Raw genomic sequence first — 24,851 nt, 5'->3', positions numbered from 1 at the left:
AGAGAGAAAACCTTTGAAGTCCTGCTAGAGGGGAAAAGATCATGGCTCTCCAGTCACCTTAGTGTCTTCTCTTCCCTTTGTATAAAGAAATACAAGTCTCAAGGCTTCAGTGGCATGGACATTCTCACAATGCAGTAAGTTTGAGCCTTGCCAGAAGGACTTTTACATTCAAATCCAACAGTCCTCTCTTCTTATTGCTCCAAGTTCCCATTCCTAGCTGCCTGATGAGCATCTCCACTTAGGCTCTTCCTTGTCCTCTATCTACATCAGATGAGTTGCCAACTTTTTTTTAAATCTACCTGCATGATAATCTCTTGCATCACAAGGAGCAGAGCAGTACATTGGAAAGAGGAAAGAAAAAGAAGACTGAACACATAGCTCTGAGACTTAGAACCTATGTGATATTGAGCAAAAATTACTTGTGTGGTTAAATGACAACCTCTCTATGCCTCAGTTCCTTAAGTATAAAATGAAGGGTTGGATGAGTTGGTTACTATGATCCCTTTGGGCTCTAAATCTATGATCCTGTAGTCCCCAAGACCCTACAGTCAGACCTCTTCATTCACACTCAATAATTCCTCAAATATAGCACTTCCAACTTCCCTACTTCCTTTGAAGGAGCCATCATCTCAGTCATCCAGACTCAAAATGTCACTAGCTTTTTTTCACACTTACTTCTCCCTCTTCTACCATATTCAATAAGTTGCCAGTTCTTGTTAAGTCTACCTCCATAATATGCTTTGCATCTATCTCCTTTTCATTCACAGTGTCACCATCCTATGTGAAGCTCCCATTATCATTTACTTGAATGATTGCAATAGCCTGTGAACCCTTTTTTTGCTGCTAGTCTCTCCACTCTCCAAACTAGCCTTCACAAAATTGGTAGAATGATATACATATTACAGGGACCTGACCATGTCAATTTCTTCATCAAAAATGATAGCATCACCATCATTCCTGGACTAACTTATAGCCTCCTTAGCATATCATTGAAGGTATATACAAATCTATGCAAGGAACATACAAAGATATGCAAAATGAATATTTGGCCAGCTCTGGAGAGGAGGGCTCTAATGTCTGGAGAGATTAGGCAGAGAAGATATAAAGCGAACTTGATGACTATCTGCAAGTATTAGAAGACCTGTTATGTGAAAGGGAGAGGAGACCTATTCTGCTTGGATCTCTAGGGCAGAACTATAAACTACAAATGGAAGTTGTAAAGGAACAGATTTATACTTAATGTAAAGAAAATTATCCTAAGAATCAGAGCTTTCTGAAAATAGAATTGGCTGCCTTAGGAGATAGTGGGTTTTCCCTCACTAGAGGTCATTAATGAAAAACCGAATGACCATCCCCCAGGAAGGTTTCTTATTCAGGTACAAATTGAACTAGATGGCCTTCTACCTCTGTGATTCTGTGATGAATAGTTGTAACTTGATCCATTTGGTTCATTTCCAAAATCTTACCTGGCTAACTAGAAATAGTTAATATACCTATGTGGTAATATTTGTATAGCATTTAGTACAATGACTGGTACATAGTAGGTGCTATATAAATGCTGACCGTTATTGTTTTTTCTGTTGTTGTCATTATAGTAAGATGACACATAAAGAAGAGTCAAAAAATGTTGAGATTTTAGAGAAAGCAGCCAATATGGAAGTGGAACAGACCAGGAGTAAGCTGTAAGGTGAGGTAAGCAGAATGGCAAAAGCTTCTGTATTAAAATGATAATCTGTGGAACTATTTCTAGATTGTGGTAATGGGTATACTCTGGCAGTAACTAGAGAGATGCTAGGGAAACATGGTGGTGCCTAGTTGTTATAATGGAGATAGATGAGAGATAATGAGAGATAAAGAGATGTTGCTTGTGGGGTGCTCTGGGTTATTCTGGGGTTGCCAAAGATCACTAATGGCTAATAAGTCAAGATATTTCCTACCCTTCTCCTCCCTTCACCCCTTCACCTCCCAATTTCCACCCATGCCCTTTCTGCCTCCCTTTCCCCTCCCCTGATCTTAGTCAGCCACCTTCTAAGTAACTCAGGGGAACTATGAGATTTCAGAGAAATATTCTTCACTCTTCCTTTCTCAAGTAAAGGGGTTTATTGGGAACAACCAGATGGAGAATTGAGGGAAGAGGGATAGGAGTGTCCCTAGTCTACAAGGAGAATGAGGAGGGTTTGGGAGATGTCAGTCCAGTCAGAACTGTTACTCAGAGACAGTCAGAGAGATGGAGGACAACTGTTAAATCTTCTTTCTTCTTCTAATTACACAAAAGCACCAACAAAAACTAATTTCTACCTAGATTAATTCCAGAAGCCCTCCCAAAGGTCTCTCTCTGCCTTGATTAGAAAAAGTTAATCTCTCTTGGTCAACCCCAGAGAAGAGGTTTCTCCCTTGGTCAATAACTCCAGAGAAGAAAATCTCTATTCATCTCCCCTGACCAGCTCCAACTGCCTCTCCTGAGAACATTCCATTTGGAATCTTCCCCTTGATTGACAGATCAGATACTTTACTTTGGTTTGCATGCTTGGCTTGGCTTGTAAATCCTCTCTTTCTTCATGTCTCTTCCACACTTCCCATGACATAGTAATTCCAGGCAGAGAATCACAACTCACTAAAGAGGTCTCAGAGGTGAGTCATCATTAGTAGGGCAAGTATGGAGGTGGAACAGACTGAATTTTTTATAACAAAATGTGAATCAAAAATTAAAATGACAAACATCAAAAGCACAAAAATAAAGCTTCTATAAGAATAGCACAATTAATATTGCCCTATTATCTTCATTGTAGCATATTTAATAAAACCATCTGTTATACATTTGTACTCCAGTGTTACAAAAGATTTATGACACCAGCATTATAGGTTTTCCTTCCAACAATATAGGTCCATCCCTGACCATCCTGTATGATTCTTATCCATGTCCTCCTCTAAATTCACCACAGGGAGTTCACCCATTGTGCCAGAGCCCTATATTATATTCTCTTCAAATTGTGATAATAACAATAGAGAAACGATCTAACCATTGGTTGATAATCCATTGATAGTAACTCTCATTATGGAACATGTGTAGCAAGTAGAAGAGCCAAGTCCTCTGATCCAGTGTCCTTTATACAATGCCTCTCTGCCTACACAAATAAAATGGTAGCTGGCATAAAACAAATGGAAAGAATAAAAATACATCTTTTAGTTTTGAAAAAATTTTGAAAAGACACTAAAAGGCTAGATATTTTAGCTATAATATATATTCAGTAAATAATAATAATATATATGGCAAATGATATCACTAGTTTCCAATTAGCAACAGGAGAACATTTGGTGGTTTTGATGCATTCCTAGTAAAATTCATCACCTTAATAAAAATCTAAGATGATGCTAATTTGTATTCTCTCCTTTGGTTTTCAGGACTGAAAAATCTGAAAAGAAGAGAAATCTTAAACATCATTTAAATCTCCTATACCATTTATCTTCAGGGCACTCTAGAAGTATGTCGTTTTTCAGCTATTGCAGATTTAGCAAAGAATGAAGGGAATAAAGCAGGGGTATCTGCATAGAAAATGTACAGCTTGCTTCCTTCCCCCAATCTTAAAAATCACTTTTAAAGTGTTTAAAGTATATAAAGATATAATTTTACATTTTCCTTCTGCCTCTTGGTCTTAATAATACTGGAAAATTTATTTTTCCAAAGCTTTGATTAACAATAAGAAAAAATATAATCACAAGTCATTTACAAATGTCAAGTCTCTTGTCTTTTGGACATGAAATCCTATTCCACATAAGCAATGATATAAGAGTGATTTTACCGCAATGGAAGGAAGAAAAGAAGAGAGGAAGGGACAGAAGGAAGGAAGGAAGGAAGGACAGATGGACAGAGGGAAGGAAGGAGGAAGGGAAGAAGAAATTTAATATAAATTATGTGAAATAAATTTTGCAACTGAGATAATTTCTGATGAGTTTCAATTTGGACATTAATTTATTTATAACATATTCAATCTGAAGAGTTTTATAGATGATTTTTTAAAACTTGCCCAGTGTCATTCAGTTGTAACTGACCCTTTATGACCCCATGGATCATAATGTCCATGGGGTCTTCATGGCAAAGATACTGGAGTGGTTTGTTTCCAACACAAGCACATCTTCTCTTTACTCATTACCTAAAGATAATTTAGCCTACTCTCCCCCTGTTCAGTATTGTGCCCACATTGTTTTTTTTTTTATGATCCTGAAGATCTCCTTGAAAGAAAGATCTATCGCTTTAACATTATCCTTAAAGTAGTATCATGTCTCCAAAGAATAGAATGCTAATCTCCAAAGGCTCAGAGCTATATCTAATACAATTTAAATATAAATCATTAAATTTTAATGCAAAGCTTATCAATAAACACATCAATAAGATAACTCATAATCTAAACATTTCCCCCTGTCCCACCAATATATTTACCATAGTTGAGAGAGAGGAAACACTTTCTTTTTTTTAACCATTACTTTGTATATTGATATATATCTTATTTTATATTGCTTCCAAGGCAGAAGAGTGATGAGGGCTAGGCAATTGGGGTTAAATGACTTGCCCAGAGTCACACAGCTAGGAAGGGTCTCAGGCTAGATTTGAACCTAGGATGTCCCATCTCCAGGTCTGGCTCTCTGAGCCACCTAGCAGCTTCTAAGCACTTTTTGTGTATGGATGAAAGCTTTGAAGGATTTACTTTGTTCTTAGTCAAATTCTTTCTACAGATGGATAAATAAATTATGACATGCATTTCCTCATAAATGTCAATTTTTGTTATTCTTATAATGCATTATTGTATTAGCCCATCAACATGTATTTTGGACACACACAGCAGATGAATAATGAGTTAAGCTTAAAATTGACTAGGTGGAAGGGACAGGACTTATTGACCTCGAGAAAACTGCCCAGTGCCCTCAAGGATCTCAAACCCCATATGGCAGCAAAAGTCTATTTCTTTAATGTCAAGATTCTCCCACTGATGTCAGATGACTACAAATCATAGAGCAGCATGATCTCAAAAGATTTAAGGTGACAAGTTTTTCCATGGGCAATGGAAAGATGTATGGTGGGTGTAAACCAGCTGCAACACATTATTGATGAGATTTTGCTCACAGGGAGAGACACAGAAGACTTTTAAAAAAACAAACAAAACCAAAAAAGGAATGCTCATCTTTTAGTAAGAATGAATGACAACTGATGGATAGTCTGAGTAGAGAATTAGTAAGTGCAAGGCACTAAAATAATAAGAGGAAGGCTTCAAATGCCTAGCATAGAATCTTGTAGAGAGGCAATATTGTACAGCACACGGAGCTCTAGAATTTGAATCTTCCTAAAATATCCCTGAGGAGATCCAGAGAGACTCACCTCTTCCTTACCACACCCTTTCTCCTCCATATCCTCTTGAACAGGAAAGGAAGACTGTAATATAATGATCGAATAACTGGAAGCCAGAAGATCTGGATGCTAGTATTACCTCTGCCACTGGCTAGTTGCATGGCCTAGATCAAGTCAATTAACCTCTAGGGATTATTGTTTCCTCATCTCTGAAATTGAGAATTTGTATTGAATGATCTCTAAGTTTCCTAGGTACTCTACAATGTTGTGTTGCCATTTTTACTTCAAGAGTATAGAAAATGAGGGCAAAGGAGTTTGTTTCTGCTGAGGAAAATGCCTTACCAACTGCTCTGAGGGCATTTTGTGTTCAAGCAAAAAATCCTTCAAGATGCCATCCCATTTAGTCCACTACAGGTCTGGTGCTAATGGTATATTGATGGATGATTGTGGTTTAGGACTGGTAGGGAGCTTAGAAGCCAGATAGTACAAATCCCTCATATTGAAGGTGAAGAAACTGAGTCCTAACTCAGAGCAGACATGCACAGAAATGGTATAGAATAGCCAATAGTAATAGTAATAAAATATATCACCATAAACCAGGGGCATGTTTTGCCATAAATATGCATAGAATTAGAAGGAAGAATGGGCACTTACATAGTACACTGGCAAATTAATCCATGCCCCCATCACTGTATGCTCTTAATGATCTTTTCCTTCTTCTACTCTTCCCTCTCAATGCATGGTTTCTCCTGCTAAGGTCATTCAGATGTTTTGTGACCCAATTACCAACTGGCAGGTCTGACTCTCAGTTCACTGCAAGACAGGTTACCTTATCTTTTTGTTTTGTTTTTAATATTAGCCTAAGCCTATATTGAGTTATTGATTCACTAATCCAATAAAGAAGCATTTGCTTTGGGATGGTCATTTCTTCTATTTGCTGACCAAAGCCATAATTCCTCTCTGCAAACTTCTTCATGTCTCCAAAAGAAACAAAGAAATATAAACAACTTCTTGATACTACCTTTAAAATTGGTGAATAGGTAACTCAAGGTGGCTATGCAGTGAAACTGGGCAAGTTCTTAGTTGGGCATGTCACGTTATTTTGTTTGCCTCAGTTTCCCTATCTGGCAAATGTGCCAGATAGAAGGAAATGGCAAACAACTCTAATATCTCCCCCAAGGAAACCTCAAATGAGGTCACAAAGAGTCAGACAAGACTGTAGTGCCTGAAGATCTAGACAGAATTGCAAATTCCTTCTGAATTGGTAAATTGGAAAACAACAATACTCTTATTGAAGGAACAACAAAAGAGGTTATATTTCTAACTCAGCTGCTCCTTAGTTGTGTCACCTGAGAAAATCCCTTGACCTCCATGAGCCTCTGATTTTCTCATTGTCCAAAGGCTATGATGGGGGAGGAGAGATGGCCAAATACCTTTCATTGTTCTAGATGATCTTGAAGTTCCCTGCTAGAACTCAAAGTCCAGGATTCTATGAAATAAAAATTAACTAGTACTCATGTGAACCATAAAATGCATCTCTCTGGATTTTCTACCTATGTATCATATTTCATTGAAATCTATTAAATATTGAAAATTATATCATATGTCCCCCTTTGAAAATATTTATCTGTTGCTATTTTGTTTCAAAAATAACCTCCAGATTGGTCTTTGGTTATTGTTACTGTTGTTCAGTTGTTCAGTTCTTTCCAAATCTATGTCAACCCACATGGAATCTTCTTGGAAAGGAGACCAGAGTGCTTTGCCATTCTCCTCTCCAGTGGATTTAGGCAAACAGAGGATAAGTGACTTGCCCAATGTCACACAGTTAGTATCTGAATCTGAATTTGAACTCAGGTCTTTGTGATTCCAGGGTCAGCACTCTATCCACTGAATAACCTAGATGCCACTAAGATTGATCTGTGAGGGTTATCGAATTGAGGCTAAAACAGTAAATTCCTTTAGTAGAACCATAACAAAATTGTAACAGTTTGGACTCTGTTGTAAGGTGAGAAATTTTGATGACATTATTTGTATGTTCTTGGCCATATTTTCCCACCCATCCATGTCTCCTTTATTCATCACCATGGAGGCTCGGGGAATAAAGGGCACAGACAGGACTTTGGGGAGCATTTCCCAACAAAATTCTCCCCTATTTGGACAAACCTCTTCCAGTAGAGACTTCATAAGGGAACATGCTTCTTACCTCTGTCATAACCTCATTCCTGCAACCATTCTTTCCAGTAGTGTTCCCTCTTCAGAAATACAGAGACCTTGTAGCATTCTAGAGTGCTCTTCCTGCCCCTGACAGTTGTCCTCAAAGTAAGCGTGTCCCATCTTTTCCGTTCCAACATTCACTTCAGATACAAAATTACCAGTTATTGTTCTGTCCTTTTGTAGTTATGGATTGAGAAAAATCAACATGAAAACATACTATAATGAGTTCATGAAGATCTGGGTTTTAATCCTGCATTAGGTGCTTACTAGCTATATGACCCTGGGCAAATCATTTATCCTGTCTAGGTCTCAGTTTCCTCATCAATAAAAGGAGATTGGAATAGATGACCTCTAAGATTCCTTCCAGTTCCAAATCGAAGGTCCTATGAAAATTATATTATCTTACTTGCTAAGAAAAGGTTAATTTCAGCACAAAATTTGATCTTTTTGTGAAAAAAACTTTCCAGAGTGCCATTTTTTATTTTAAACACAGAACTTTTATTTTTCTGTTTGTTACAATAAAATGGCAGTTGACTCTCTCACTCCCTCCTGTCCCTTCATTAGAGAAGGCATCATTTGACAAAAAGAATTATGTGTAAATAACACCATGTCTTACTTATTTCTATTTATCAGTTCTTTCTCTGAAAATGGACAGGCACAAGTCATCTTGAAAACACAAGTATAAATAGATTTTTCCTTAGAATAAGAGGCATATACATAAAAGTACATACTTTTTAAGATCTTTGTTATAAAACAAACAAAAGCCTTTGTTTTGTGAAACCCCTGAAGTATGAAAATATGATTTAACCAAATTTGGTTGTCCTCCTTTCCCTACACACATAGATGAGCTTGCTTATACATTCCAATTGGAAGAGAAGAAATACTAATCCCATTTTTGCATTTTCAACTGAATTTTATAATTAAGAATTTGGGGGGATGTGGAAAAGAAGAATTGATTTTTTAATGGCATGAGTTCATCTTGCACCATTTCTGAGACAGGGCTGCATCTGCACCATGTTCTCGGTCAGAAAAGACACACTGCTTTCATTCTCTAGATAGTGCAGACTATCCCCAGACCCCATGGGTGTAGTGGGAATATCCCCTCCCACCTGTTTACCAAGAATGGAGTAATGGTTATCTTATTAGGGTGGCTGTGCCAAGAAAGGATTACTCCAACTGCTGATGCATGCCTTCAGGATATTTTGAAGTTTCCCCAAATTTCTGTAGTGTTGCCATTTACTGGACTGAGCATTTAGTAATCCTAATTGATTTCGGACTATTGTTGAACCAGGCTACACAAACCATAAAGTGACTCACTGATGAAGTGCTCAACCCAGACAGGAAGGAAGACACTAATACTGGTTTCTGACTAAGCTTCCATTGCAAAGGAAACCACAAGAATATATTTTCAGCTATAGAATAATCCTGAGCTCAGCTAGAAAAGACTGCTTAATAAAGCAAACCACAGTTCCCACCAGCCCCCATTGGTCCTTTGCTTTCCTTGGCTATGAGCTCTCTCTTTCATTCATCAATATGTTACTAATTTTAGCGCTCTTGTTTTGCCATTCATCTTTCCTTATTCCCACAAATAAGACTTTGGCAAGTAACTTCCAAACAGGACTCTGTCAAGGGATCCAGGGGTCACTTCCATTCCTCTTCCCATCCCCATCCATTAAATCCAGGGTCTTTTACATTTGGCCAGCAGCCCATTGGAATGCTGAGTCTCAATAAAGTAGACCTGCCTTTCCTCAAGAGAGACAAGGTTTAGCAAGCTCAAGGATTTTCCAGAAAACTTCCAGCTCAATATAAACATATAAGTTTATTGAAAATGATTTCTACAAATTGAGGATATACTTAAAAAAGCCAGAAGATCTCAAGATTCAGAAAGAGCGTTGCTCTCTCTAGCAGAGTGGAAGGTACAGAAGTTCCTGTCCTCAGTGCAAACTTCCTCACTCCCAATAGGCAGAGGAAGAAGTGCTTGTGATAGATACTCCTTGTAGTCAGCACTTATTGGGGGCTGGAATTCCTCCCCTTGGGTCAGTCAGCTTCAGAAAACCTTGATCATGTACTTGCTGGTTCTCCCTGCTGAGTGTTCATTGGTTTTACAAGAAAGGAATTCACTTGCTATACTTTGACATTTACTCACTTTCACATACCACTACGGCTATAAAAATGGGTAGTGAGATGACACAGTGGATAGAGCACTAAGCCTGGAGTCAAGAAAACTGAGTTAAAATCCAGCCTCAGACACTTACTAGCTAGATCATCCTGGGCAAGTCACTTAACCTTGTATGCCTTAGTTTCCTCATCTGTAAAATAAGCTAGAGAAGGAAATGCCAAACTGCTCCAGGATTTTTGTCAAGAAAACCCAAATGAAATAATCACAAAGAGTTGAACCCAGCTGAAAAATGACTGTACAATATACATACAAAAGATTACTTTGCTGTACTTCCTCTCTTCCTGTGGGGAACAGGGTTATACTCTTGGGAGCGAATTTTCCTCTGCTCCTTGTCTTTCAGTTTCCAAACATCACCTTCAGAAATCAACTCTCAATGGGGCAGCTGGGTGGCTCAGTAGATTGAGAGCAAGGCCTAGAGACAAGAGGTCCTAGGTTCAAATCTGGCCTCAGACACTTCCCAGCTGTGTGACCCTGGACAAGTCACTTGACCCCCATTGCCTAGCCCTTACCACTCTTCTGCCTTGGAGCCAATACACAGTATTGACTCTAAGACGTAAGGTAAGTGTTTAAAAAAAAAGAAAGAAATCAACTCTCAGGCATGTCTCTATAGCATCTCAAGAGGGACCCTTGGAATTTACTGTAAGACCTAAGTATTCCTTTCCCCAAAGTCTTCTGGATTACATGGGACAATAGTCTCTGCACACAACTTCATTACAAATAGACAAACAAAATGGGGCCCAGAAAATTGCTGTGATTTATCCAAGATGACACCTAAAAAAGATACTTTTGCTTTTTAAGGGATAGAAGAGTTTGGGATCTAGAACCTCCTACTTTCTTAATAACAGAAAATTTATCCTACATCTAGTTTGGGAGAAAATGTATAAAGCTGTAAAACAGTAACTAAAGGTAAAGGAACTCACTCGCTTTGGTAATGCCAGAGTTGTGATGAAGTCACATGTCCATGATTAGTGGTATTAGTAGAAAATGTTCTGAATGGAGAAGAAGGAGAGATCATTAGATTTCATTCAATGAGGCATATTCTTTTTTTTTTTTAAACCCTTACCTTCTGTCTTGGAGTCAATACTGTGCATTGGCTCACACAGCTAGGAAGTGTCTGAGGCCAGATTTGAACCCAGGACCTCCAGTCTCTAGGACTGGCTCTCAATCCACTGAGATACCCAGCTGCCCCCCTAAGAGGCATATTCTTGCTTGAGCTCCATGGACCAATTGTTTCAATTGACATAAGAATTTTAAAGTAATTCTTAATTATTTTATTATACAAATGCACTCTAAATACAAAGAATTACTAGCAAATATAAATTTACTTAAAAATAAACTTTTTTGTGCTATTTTATATAGTATATTCAAATACACTGTATCATTAATGAAGCCCAGTCCTTTGAAGTAATCTTAAATTCCAGTCCTTCTAGCACTCACAAGCCACTGCTGCTAATGGTCGAGGCACGATGATATAGTGAAAAGAACACTGAATCTAGAGCTGGAGGATCTGGTTTTGAATCACAGCTCTCTGGACCTCAGTTCCTTCAATCACAAAATGAAAGGATTAGAGTACATAATCTCTAAGATCCTTTCCCATCTGAACCCTATGATTCTCATGTTATGATTATAGATCAATGTTTTAATATTCTCTAATACTTTCAATTTGGAGAACAGCAAATAACGTGATTCCTCCCCAGTCCAAAGTCAGATTCTACCAGAGCATTTGGCCTAGCAGAGAAGCAGCAACAATTCGATATGTTTTAAGAGATTTTTTAGGGCTGACAAGTTAGAACTTTGTTGATTAGAAAGTGACCTGCCTATAAAGATAACAGCATCCCTTATACCTAGCCTAGAAGGGGTCATACAGCAAGTGTAATATTGCCTTTTTTCTCAGGGTAGAAGAGTAGCAAGATAGAGCACAAAGAGAAAACAAGAGGCAACATAACCTTTCGTATATTCTCTCCATATGACCTAACTAAGCTAGAAATAGTGAGGATACAAAACACAGAAGACATTCTTGTTCTGTGTATCTCTCTGTCTCTGTCTCTTTTTCCATCTATTTCTTTCTTGTCTCTGTCTGTGTTTCTGTTTGTGACTCTCTTTGCCAGCGTTGTGGTTGCATCTCTCTCAGGACTCACTGCTAGGCCAGTGGGAGCATCTAAATCTCTATAATTCCCTTCCAGGCCAATGATTTGTGGCTACATTTCTCCCTCTTGTTTTTTCTGCCAGGCCAGAAACCTAGCCACATTTTGATTTCTCTCTTATTTCTCTTCCCCACTTCCTGTGCCCAGTGTTGAGAACTGTTAAGCAGGAGACTTCATGTCAAATGGAAAGAAGTATAGACTAAGATAAACTCTATGTTTAGAGTTTTAAGTGACAAAATTACATCTCAATGGGAAACAATTTTTGTAAACTTTCAGGCTTGCATTATAATATTATTATCTTCATTAAGAATCCCTGGGCTCACTTTGAGGAAAATTATGTCTATTTTGAAGAATAAAATTTAGCTCATCACAACGATCTATTGGTCAAATGTTTAACATTTCACCAATATTGATTTCTGGGCTGGGGAGGGTAGAATTGGCCCTGATTGATTTTTAAGGCAATGCTAGTCATTGTAGTAAGTGCCTGAATAAAACAATGGGAGGCTTAAAATAGGTGCTTTATGTCTTAAGAAATCAATTGATGTAAATCCTCTAGCAAAATTCTCTACTGATGGAAAATAGGATCATAGGAATGTTTCATGAATTTTCCAGCAGTATACCGATAATATTAAGAAGTTAAAATTGGTAAATGAGATTAGGAATGCTGAAAAATTGGTCTAGGTTAATAATAATAATAATAATGAGGAATAATAACTCACATTTATATAGCATTTGAGAATGTTCTTGATTCTAAAATGGAAGGTAAGGTTTTTTTTTTTTTTTTAAAAGCAGGCATACTAGGGTGCAACTGTGGCTCAGTGGATTGAGAGCCAGGCATAGAGATGGGAGGTCCTAAGTTCGAATCTGGCCTCAGGCAATTCCTAGTTGCGTGATCTTGAGCAAGTCACTTGACACCCTTTGCCTAGCCCTTATCTCTCTTCTGCCTTATAACCAATGCACTGTATTGATTCTTAGTGGAAAAATAAGCGTTTTTTTTTTTTAATAAAAATAAAAAGATACACTAACATGAGGAAATCTGGACAAGGGAAACAATGGTTGAGAACATTTGGGTAAAAAACAATGGAGGGAAGAAAGGAGTTTATATTATATGATGTACCACCACTATAACATATCTCTGTATCAATCTTGTGACCTGTACCTTGAATTTTTCTTTTTCTCTAGGTTGGTACAAGTCATGAGACTGATACAGAGATATAGTGGTGATTATCTAGATATCCAATAGAATCCTCAGTAATGATAATAATAATAACAATGACAGTGTCTTGCATTTATATAGTATTTTAGTTAACATTAACTCATTTGATTCTCACAACAATCTTGTAAGATAAGAGCTATTGCTCTCCTGATTTTAAAGATGAGAACACTGAGGCAAAATAGTGATTAAAGGGGTTGCTAAAAGTATCATAGCTAGTAAATGTCTGAGGCTAAATTTGAACTCAGATCTTCCTGATTCTATGCCCAGTTTTTTTTTTCCTTTGCTTTTTTAATTGCCCTGGTAAACCATAGTTCATAATGTGGGATAGAGATCAAGTTGGGAAAAAAGCACCCAAAACTTTATTTGTGTTATAAACCATGTCAAAAAAGGATTACTTGATTGTCAGTTTCCTCCCTTAATCATGGTTGTTGCCTGTTCTTTGTTTTGAAGAGGACCAATGACATCATAGCTTGATATCTTGAAGTGTGCCTGAATTAGGTTTAAGTGAGGCAGAATTGCACAAAATCGTCAACCTCATTCTCTTCTAGAGTCATCTAAATCTAGTGGCTAGAAAAAGAGTCTGGACCACTGGCAATGGCCCAGGATGCAGTGGATGACCATTGAGTCTTTGATGTCTGACCAAGCTCTAGACCCTCCATAGCATCTGAGTCAGCTCCTTTCACAAGTGTTGGAACAAACCAACACTGTTGCCCCAGGGGAAGTCCTGTCAGTTCCCCTCCACCTGGTTTAGCCTGTCTGACAAGACAGTGTTCCTCAGGTGGGGCCAATGCCATCATGCCTTCTACATGTCACAGCTTCTTGGAGTCACAGATGAGAGTCAGGTAGGTGACAGGTAGACACCAAAGGTGGATGAGCAGCCCTGAAAAGGGCTCAGCAAGCCCTCAGCCTGGAGGCGCTAGTCCTCCCTGTACACTCCTTCTACCCCATCAATCATGGTGATTGCTGAATTAAAAAGAACTGCATATATGTATGTGTATGTTGTGAGTTTCAAATGGGCTAACATATAGAAAACACTTTGTAAGCTATAGAAAACTTAAAGTGTTACATAAATACAAGTTATTATCATTACAGAGAGCTTTGCAGATATTTAGGGAATCACAACTAAAATATGGTGCCAAGCTTGCATCTGTATCTTGAAGTTCTCTGTCTCTCCAGGTGATTTATTTTGTGTTCTAATGTCAACATCACTTCCTTTTTCTCCCTCCATTGGTTCTCATCCAAATGTTCTCCATCATTATTTCCCTCTTCCTCCGTATTTCCTCAGGTTAGTATATCTTTTTAAGTATACAATGCTGAGGTATTATCCTGATTGTTTTATAGATACCTAAATATGTATGTGTCTATCATACAGATAGGCAAAGCAGGTGATCACAGGAAAAGAAAACACTGACACCTTAGAGAGGGAGGGGAATATGACTGCTCAATTTACAGTGATATGAAAGCTAGTTTGAAAAAAGAAATGAGTCATTCATGTCAAGAGGGGGAAAATTCAGAGCCTTTTTTTTTTGTCTTTATAGGTTCCTGCCCTCTTTGAAGTTCTAGTAGCATTAGTCAATGATAACTATCTCCAATAGCTCTATAAATACAAAGTCAGCATTCAATGCTCTCAGAACATGAATAAGGGGGGAGTGTCTGGATGACATAAGCAGCCTTGGGATGACAAAGGAACTTGGTCATTCACTTAGAGAACTGCAGGACAAGGAAAAGCTAAAAGGTCAGTGGATTTAGGGAGAAACATTTGGATAAAGTTGGGGATCCAGTCAGAATGACTGGTCCTAAGCCAAGAATCTGGGATCTAGCTTGGGTCTTTCATTGGTACTTAAGGTAGTGATTTTGAGAACCCAAGTGGTGCTGGGTCTATAAGTTCATCCTTGGGCTCTTGGTTCCATTAGAGCAGTGGTTCTCAACCTTTCTAATGCCGTGACCCTGCAATACAGTTCCTCATGTTGCAGTGACCCCAAACCAAAAAATTATTTTGGTGGCTACTTCAAAACTGTAATTTTGCTACAGTTATGATTCGGAATGTACATACCTGCTATGCATTATGTATTCTCATTGCTACAAATTGAGAGGTTGAGAACCGCTGCATTAGAGCTCATTGGACCAAGGAAACATGCAAAGATATTTGATTCCAAGGAAGATTGAATCTCTTCGCAGCATAATCTCATCTTTTAGTGATCTGTCTTTTATGGGAAGAGTGGAGATCCAGCTGGCATTCTCATAAGCATGGCATGAGAATTTCATATGGTGTTGGCCATCTTTTTTGTTCACATTGTTCCCTATGATACTGGGAAAGAAGAGGCAAAAGTATCACAAAGTCCATCCCTAGTAGAAATTTTAGATATTTTATTCTTAAGGATTCCAATTTGTCATTCTTTAAATAAACTTTCATTGTAAAAGGACAACAGTTCCTAAAGTTGGGATACGAATCAAATAAAAAATTGTATTGTTATTACAAACCATGGCACAGAGACATCAGTTGATTATTAACTTTGTTGGCCAAGTAAACTCTGAATACAAACAATGTCCTAGGAATAAAAAAAATGGAGGGCAGTCAGTCCAGCTCCTGGAAGCAAAGTGGCTTACAAATTACCCACTGACTTCAGGGTTTAACAAAGCAAGACAACTTTGTTTTGCTCTATAACTAGCAAGGGAGAGGAACTGAGGAAGGAATAAAACCATAAACATAGGGTGGAAAGTCATACATAACTTTTCAATTTATACCAAAATGGAGGAGTTCAAAGATGGAACCATTGATGCAAGAAGAGGGAAGGTTCTTCCACTCTCTTTGCCTTCACAGCTCCATAACAAAAGCAAAACAACTATAATAATGCTTTTGCTTGCCTAAATTGCAATTTGAACCTTCAAAAGATGAAGTTTCCATTTAGGGTAATTCTCTTCTGGGCATTATTCCCATTATTTGATCCAACAATGAGGGATAGTGGACTTGATCTCCTTTCTTATTACCTCTAGGACTTTCTCCCTGGAAGTTAAGGCTTCCGCTCCTTTTACTGTATAGGGTGATAAGCCTATTGGCTGCGCTCTTTCTGCCGTCTGCCCTGAGGGGTAAGCTGGGGCAGAGGCTATCTCCTCAAAGGGTGGAGGCGAAGTTGGAGGCTCAGATGGCTCCGTTTTTGAATGGTTTTTGGCCTTCTGAGACTTGTGGCTAGAGTGAGATAGTTTACTGTCCTGTGCCTGTGCGGATTTTTCCTGCCTAGCACCTGAGTGCTGTAACGGCTGTGCATTTAAGGTCATTCTTATGATCTCCCAAGTATTCCAACTGACTTGTGATATTTTTTGTCCTTCTTTCTGATATTGCCTCATTTTGTCACCGATTAGCTCCCAATCCTGTATATTGAGCACTCCTGCTGCTGGAAAGTCAGGATATGCTCTGATTATTATCTTAATTAAGGCTTTTATCTTAGCTTCTGATATTTTAATGCCTTTCTTTTCTATAAGTGACTTTAGTAGTCTGATATAACATGAATGGGAGGAGGCTGATTGACCCATGGTTCTAAATGATTCTTTAAATAAGAAATTGAAATAAAAGACGTTTCTTACCTTCAGAGGCCACCTGCAAGGTCACGCCTTTGTGATTCCGTACCTCAGTGATCGCTCCTCAAGTTGCACGTGCTTGAATGCCTGTGACAAAGGAATTTCGCTCCCAAATCCGGGGTGCCAAGTGTGGGGTTTTCCTTAATGGACTTCCCTGACCAGCAGGGTCCCACAAGGGAAAGGGGCTCACCTTTGTGATGGGACCCGAGGAGAGGTAGGGACCGAGAACCAGGGTGGAAATGAAAGACATGGATAAGTCAGTGGTTGGATAGGGCAGGCAACCCCTATGATTTTCCTTAAGGCGGAAAATGAGGATAATGGAATACAAGGTGGTTGAGGAGATTAAGATAGAGAATGCAGGCCGAGATGGTTACAGCCTCGGGAAGGAGAAGGTCAAGAAGAGAGAGACATAGTCATTGAGGAGCCCAGTGGAGCTCCATGGAAGGGAGAAAGGCCAAGAGGAAGTTCATGGGATTGCCTCTGAATTTATTCATGTCCTGCTTGGGCGGTACTCCCAAGGACGTAGTAACCACATCACAAAGTATAGACAATTAAGATTGGGTGGCAAGGTAGAGGGAACACCTTTGGGCGTGTAGATTGCAAACAGCGCTTTCCCGGGCAAGTCTCCGAACATGTTAATGGACTTGTGTTGGGCAATAGGTCTCGTGATCAGGTCAAGGTTACCTTCACAAAGCTTATCGGTAAAGCCTCATGCTTGGAGACACAGTAGTAATACAGTCATCTATATTTCATAGATGTGAATATGCTTGGGATGCTACAACTAATAAAGGCCTCTTATACAAGGGGGTATTTGATCTGAGTCTTGAAAGTTGCCAGAGACACTAAAAGAGAGGAGACAAATTCCAGAGGCACAGAATGTGGAGATGGAGTATTGAGTTCTCTGAGCAAAAGGTAATACCATCAAATACCTGGAGGTGGGGGGTGGGCAGAGAGTGTTAAGTATAAGAGGACTGGAAAGGCTATTTTTCTATATAAATGACTCCTGAATGTTTACCCCCACCATTCACTCTCTGTGTGACTTTGGTTGAGTCACTTACTTGTTAGTTAAACTTTAATTTATACTACTCTAACATGAAGAGTTTGGAAAACATGGTCCCCCAATGTCCCTAACAAATCCAAAACTCTATATTCCATGATTTTCATAGAAATTCTCAGATATCTCTTTTTTAGTTTATATTTTCTGTTTGTAGAAATTAACTGGCTTCATTGGGTTAGTACCCACTTATGTCTATCACTTAAAAACCAAGCTAATTATATATCCTTAGCTTGAGGTCTCTAATAATACCATTTGTGGGAAGTACTGATTTTTCTCATCCCAAGGGGGCAGCTGGGTATCTCAGTAGATTGAGAGTCAGGTCTAGAGACAAGAGGTCCTAGGTTCAAATCTGACCTCAGATACTTCCAAGCTGTGTGACCCTGGGCAAGTCACTTGACCCCCATTGCCTAGCCCTTATCACTCTTCTGCCTTGGAGCCAATACACAGTATTGACTCCAAGATGGAAGGTAAGGGTTTTTTTTTTTGTTTTTGTTTTTTTTAATTTCATCCCACATCATCCAGGAATTTCTAGGATCTTGAACATTTGAATAATCAAATGTTGTGGTGGGCTGAATCTTACTCAACAAAATGAACTTGCCTGCCTTTGAAAGAGGAAAAGGATATTTTAAGGACTTTTGGAAAGTCATCTTGCTAAATGCAAGCAAGTAAATGTGCTCAAAATGAAATAGAATTTGGGAATATATCATATAATAAAATCAAATAATAAAATCCTAGATATTTAGCTGCTTAGGCATTTCTGCAAATAAGATGGAATCAATGCTTTTCCTTAGACTCCATGGACCTTATTTGATCCAAGATAATTTGTCCTGCTAATCACAAACCCTAAACAGAAAGAGGGGGAAAAATGAAGAGAAGAAAAGAGAAAGGAAGTGGTGTGTGTGTGCATAGAAATATAGAGACAAAGATGAGAGACAAAAGAGACAGAATCAGACAGCAAGAGTCAAACAAAAAAGAGGGGGGGCAGAAAAGGACAGAGACAGAAAGACAGACAAAATGAAACATGTTAACCAAGGACAATAGAGTAGTGATATCAAACTACACTCTTGTGTAGGTCCATTTTTGAGAGAATAAGTCAGAGAAACAGCAAGGCAACTTCTGACTATCCGCTAGAAAAGAGAACTAAAGTCCTGGGTGTATCATCTCTCTTTCTCTTCCCCACTTCTTTGCATTTATTCAGATCACAGCCTAGTAAATACTATTTTCTCTCTTGCTGGCAACTCTACAATATAAGAATCAGATATAGTCTGACTGGGGCAGATTATGTTACAGAATGATTGGGGGGGGGGGGGGATAGATTAAATTCAAGCTCTATAAGGTCCCTTCTGGTCTGAACATTCTATGAGTCGGTGTATCTTGATTGTAGCTTTGCTACCCACAAGAGAAAAAAAATGCATTGAAGGGAAAACAATCTTCTAAGATGAGGAGTTATGGGTCTATAGAACTCAGGAAAGGGGCCAAGGTGCAACTGTTTGCTATCCCCTGATGTGTGAGGTCACAAAATCCTACGTGAAAAATAGTGCGGCAAGATGCATTACCCATGTCCTTCATTTTTAACAAGAGGCCTTAAAAGGCATTTGGATGCTCAAATATCACATTCATTAATTTCAAGTTTTGTCTGAACTTTATATAAATTGGAGACCTTGTGCTAATGACCACAATCCCATAGTTTCTTCAGACCTTCAAGATACAATAAGGCATTAAGAGGAATCATATGCTGAGTAGAAAATCAACTGAGTTTCCATGAAGTGTCTGCAAAACATTGGATCTGAGAAGTATAACTCTCATTTCCTGATTTCAGTCTCGTCATTTCTCAGCTGTAATTTAAAACCTCATTTGTGGTGAGAACACAGATTTCTTGGTACTGTTCTCATGTGGCCACCTCATTTATGCAGTAAGTAACTTGTTCACAAAGCTACTTGCATATGACACCCACATCTGTTTCTCCCATACTTCCTAGGTTCCCCAAGCTGAGAGTCAGGCTTTCAGCAAAGTCAGATGCCTCCAGAGTGATTAAATAAGGAGTAGAGAGGGAATAACACCTGGGAAAAGGTTGTCAGAATGTTGCTTGAGTGTTGAAAATGTCTTGAGGGAATGAGAGAGGATGGAAAAGAAGCTTGATAAAGCAAGGGGCCAAATTGCATGCCCTACAATGGAGTAAAGAACAAATTCAACAAGCACTTTTAAAGATCCAAGGATATAAAGTTAGAAAGCAAAAATATTCCCTGCCTTCAAGAAGCTTGTATTTTAATGAATCTATGCTCTCAAACCCCAACCCCTGCCTCCTTTTGACCTTGTAGTACTATATATGTCATTAACATGCCCCAAAGTGGATCATCCCAACTTAGCAATTGTTACTAAGCCCTCCATCTTTCACTTCCCTCATCAAAGGTCTATGACATTATCAGTCACCAGGAGCACCTTTCCCAGATATCCTATCTTCAGGAATTTTACCCCTCAAATCCTATCCAATGGCTTGTAGGTATAGAAATTTTCAAGCCTATAGGCATTTCTTCTAGGATCTCCTACTTCTAAACAATGACCAAGTAGGTCTACCAAGAACCTTTGCTCTGGTCCTACAACCCAACTTGGAGACTCAGCAGTGATCTTCACCCTTTTCTCAGAAGATAGATGAGAAATTGAGTCCTATTTAGTGTTTTATTGTAGGTTTTTAATTTATATCTCAAGCTGTATTGTAGAATTTCTAGTCTCTTCCAAGCACAAATTTCCTTCTCAGAGTTGCTGTGTTTAAACTAGAACCACACAGAAGAAACAGTCCACACCAAGTTAGCAGGGTACTTCTGTGCTTTCCATCTGGTCTTTCTAGCAATTCTCTTCTGATTTCCAGTAACGTGCTTTGGCTTTCACTTCTATGTCTTCACTTATATTGTTCCCTCTTCTTTCAATGTTCCACTTCTTCCTGAATCAAATCTTAATCATCTCTCAAGGCCTGGATAAATTATCCCTTCCTCTTTAATTTCGACTCTAAAAGTATTTTCTACTTCCTCTTTGTATCCATAGTAATGGGGTATGGGAGAAATAACTCTGAAACTTGTACTTAGAAGACCTCGCTCTAGCATGAGCCTGGCCACTTACTAGCTATGACAAAGTGACTTATAACTTTTAAATCTTGGTCTCAACAGTCAAATAGTAATAATACAATCATAGAATTTACAACTGTAAAGGACTTTAGATACTATCTGTTATGACCCATTTCATCTCTAGGATGGACCCAAGACCAAGAAAAAGGAAGTCCCTTTTGAAATACTATACAGGTAGTGACAGAGACAAGATCCTCTGACTCTAAATCCAGTGCCTTTTCTATTGTGACATTATTTATTGGTTTGTTATAAGGAAAGTGCTTTATTAAGCAGTATATAAGTATATGCTTCCAGTGTCTGTGCCTTTCAAATCTCCAATCACATACTGCATTGATTGAATTATGTTCATTTAAAAGATGCCTTTTTTTCCTTGCTGGGACAATGTCTTATTCACCTTTAAACTACTCTCCCCAAAGTGCCCTACATAGCATGAAGTGTTTAATAAATGTGTTTAACCGAACTGAACCAAAATCAACTGACAATTCAGAATTGCTAGTCCATAGGAAAAAATATAATTCCCATGTACATGGTGCTTTTAAGGCCTACAAAATGCTTTCCTCATAATAGCCCAGTAATCCACCAGATTTCTAACTTTTTAGACATAGTTTTTCCAGTGATGTAGATTGAAGCCCATCCATGGCTGCCCACCCTGTGTAACTATTTCTTGTCATTCTATGAGTTTTCTGTGGAGGAAGGTATAACATATGTTGGGAATCTTTCTTACATTCTCTTTATCATGAATACTAATGGAGCATGCAGTCTACTACTCATCTGTTATTTCTCAGTCTCACTATATTCCTGGACCATCTTTTTACTCCAGTCTTGCATGTCTTTCAGAGAGGAAAGAGTGTTGGGGTCAAGAGGACTCATATTCCTAAATTCAAATCTTGCCTCAAACACTTACTAGCTAGATGACCTCAGGGAAGTCATTTAACTCTGTTTGCCTCAGTTTCCCCATATGCAAAATGAGCCAGAGAAGGAAATGGCAAACCACTCCAGAATCTTTGCCAAGAAAACCCCAAATGGAATCTCAAAAAGTCAGACTTAACAGAAACAACTGAACAACAAAAACTTGTTTTTGGTGGTGACTTTCATTTATTTCTTTTTCTTTTTTTTCTTTCTTTATTTTATCATGGTACCTTTTATAACTCTTCTCATATATAACTCCTTGTCTGTAGATAACTCCCATCCACCAGGCACCTCTTCATTGACAATCCTCATCTTCTATTCTTCAGCAACTACTCTGTTCCTTGACTTGCAGGCATATGCCATCATTCATATGCCTGATACTAAAAAGATGGACCTTTGTTTCAGGGAATAACTTGAAGTCATTATAAGAACTTTATATTTCCTGAAAGTAATCCAGTCTGATCTCCTTCTACTCAATCTTATGTTCATCTAATTCCTTTCTGTCTGTCTGTCTGTCTGTCTGTCTGTCTGTCTGTCTGTCTGTCTGTCTCTCTCTCTCTCTCTCTCTCCCCTCTACATACACAGATGAACAAGCTCTAGGCTGTCTAAACAACCCCTGTCATAATCTGGAAAATGGGCATTCTTTGTCCACTCACTTGTGTGTGTGTGTGTGTGTGTGTGTGTGTGTGTGTGTGTGTGTAGAGTTAGGTTAAGTTGTTTTCAATGATTATGGATCTCATTAAGACAACTCTGTGAAAAGGCATATCCTTATTTTAGAGATGAGCAAACTGTGATTCATTGGAGTTAAAGATCTTGCCTAGTTTTATACTGGATCTGGGTTTCAAATCTAACTCTCCAGTTCACTTTCTACTACACTGAACATATCCTAAATTACTCAGGTTTTTCCACAAAATGAGTGAGAATAGTCAGTAAGCTACCACACCCATGGAACTCCATGAATTCCCACAGTGTCTACTGGAGTAAGTGGACCAGATCCCCTTCTCATGCTTCCCAGAGTCATGGAGGATGAGAATCTGACCCAGTGTGTAATTAATTGTTCCTGTGCCCTCTTAGGATTTCACATAGTTTCACATTTAACTGCCAATTGATCATTCAGTTCTGAAAAACTACAGGGACGGCCATATGCATTTGATCTGGACTTCCTGCCATGCACAACGATTTTTAAATAGTTTGAAGCAAAATAACTCCAGAAATACAACAGTTTTCTGCTGAGCTCATAGTGGAACATTACAGTTCAGAGACTGCCAGGAGTTCATTTTTAAGTCACTCTGAAATATTCCCTTAGCCAAAGATTTGCCATTGACTGTTTCAGTCAAAAAGTAATTTACTTTCCAAAATATTTCCAGATGTTCAAATCCCTCTTCAGTTGGAAAAGAATGCTTTTTTAAAAAAATTCAAGACTAAGGGAAGTTGCTCCACATCTCTTCTACCATGTGGTCTACTTTCTCTGAGCATGTAGAGGGAAAAATTCCCATTCATTTTGCATCGCTGGCCGTCTTCACTCAGGAAAGCCCCATTCTAAGGGTATTGCCGGTCAGAAGTGAAATGTTTTTGCGGTATCTCTGGGTGGAAATTTGCACATCTGCTCCTCGTATGTCTGGCTCCAGTCAGAGCTGTCATACTTACACTGGTCATGAGAACTCCAACTCACTCTCCCTCCCACTAGCCAAGGAATGAGAAAGGACAGTATTGTAGATGGCGTTTATCATCATCCCATAAAATATTCCTGAGTACACAGAGTAAAGTGTGTTCACATTACTTTCAGATTGGCCCACATTTGGCCCATGAAGCTGATGGGATGCCAGAAATTTATATACATTATTCAGCCTGCAATTTTCAATTTTGGCCCACACCTACAGAATTTTTATAGTACAGACCAATAAAGAGAATGCCTACAATTAGTGTTCTAATCAGTTGTCTGCTTCTTCAATGTGAAACAGGAAAACTGCCTTTTCCACGCAGCACTGGGAAACTTAATTCAATGGCCCTAAAAAAAAGGAAAATAAATATATATGTTATTCTACCTTCCTGTGATGGCATAAGATAGAATGTAATAGAATGACACTGGTAGATGCTAAAATCAAAGACAATGCTTCTGAAAGAAACATTTATGCTTTAAAAAAAGAGGGGCAGGGAGATTTAGGAGAAGATTCACAAACCTGAAATCATGTTTGATTTTTCCCCCTTCTCTTATCCTGTCCACCATACTTTAAAGCATTGTTTAATCTTATCAATTCTACTTACTTTTTCTCATATTTACTCTACTCTTCTCTGCTTACATGGTCTCTCCCTTAGTTCAGGACCTCACCAGTTCTTTCCTCGACTATTGCAATCGCCTCTTTTATCACCTCTGCCTCATAAAATCCCTCGCTTCCTTTAGAAGATTGCTCAGGTGCCATTTCTTACATGAGGGCTTCCTGATCCAACTAATTGCTAATAATCACTTCCTTTTGAATGTATTTCATATTGTGGTTTGTGGTGGTTCAGTCATTCAGTTGTGTCTGACTCTTCATGACCCTTTTTGCAGTTTTCTTGGCAAAGATACAGAAGTGATTTGACATTTCCTTCTCTAGATCATTTTACAGATGAGGAAGGGGAGGCAAACAGGGTGACTTGCCCAAGGTCCCACAGGTAGCATCTTGGGCCAGATTTGAATTCAGGAAGATAAATCTTCTTAACTCCAGCCAGGCGAGCACTCTTATCCACTGCGCCACCTCTATGCCCCCATGACTTATTTCTGTGTATATAATTTCTTAAATATGTTCTATTGTCCCCAGCAGGAATGAAAGACCATAGAATCATAGATTGAGATGTAGACAGAACCTCAGAGGTCATCTAGGCCAACCCTCTCTTTTTTAGAGATGAGAAAGCAGTGGCACGAGGAACTTATGTGAGTTGGCCAAAATTACCCTAGTCAACATCAAAGACAGGATTTGAAACCACATCTCTGACTCCAGAGATGTGGTTTACATTGTTTACATTTATGTAAAGATTTGATCTTTGACTTTATACTGTGGCACCAAGGACAATGCCTTCCACTTGCGACATTTAATAAATATCAAGTTTTAAACTTAA

This window comes from Monodelphis domestica, chromosome 7 (genome assembly GCF_027887165.1).
Source record: "Monodelphis domestica isolate mMonDom1 chromosome 7, mMonDom1.pri, whole genome shotgun sequence".
In the NCBI taxonomy this organism is placed as follows: Eukaryota; Metazoa; Chordata; class Mammalia; order Didelphimorphia; family Didelphidae; genus Monodelphis; species Monodelphis domestica.
This window is presented reverse-complemented; position numbering follows the sequence as displayed.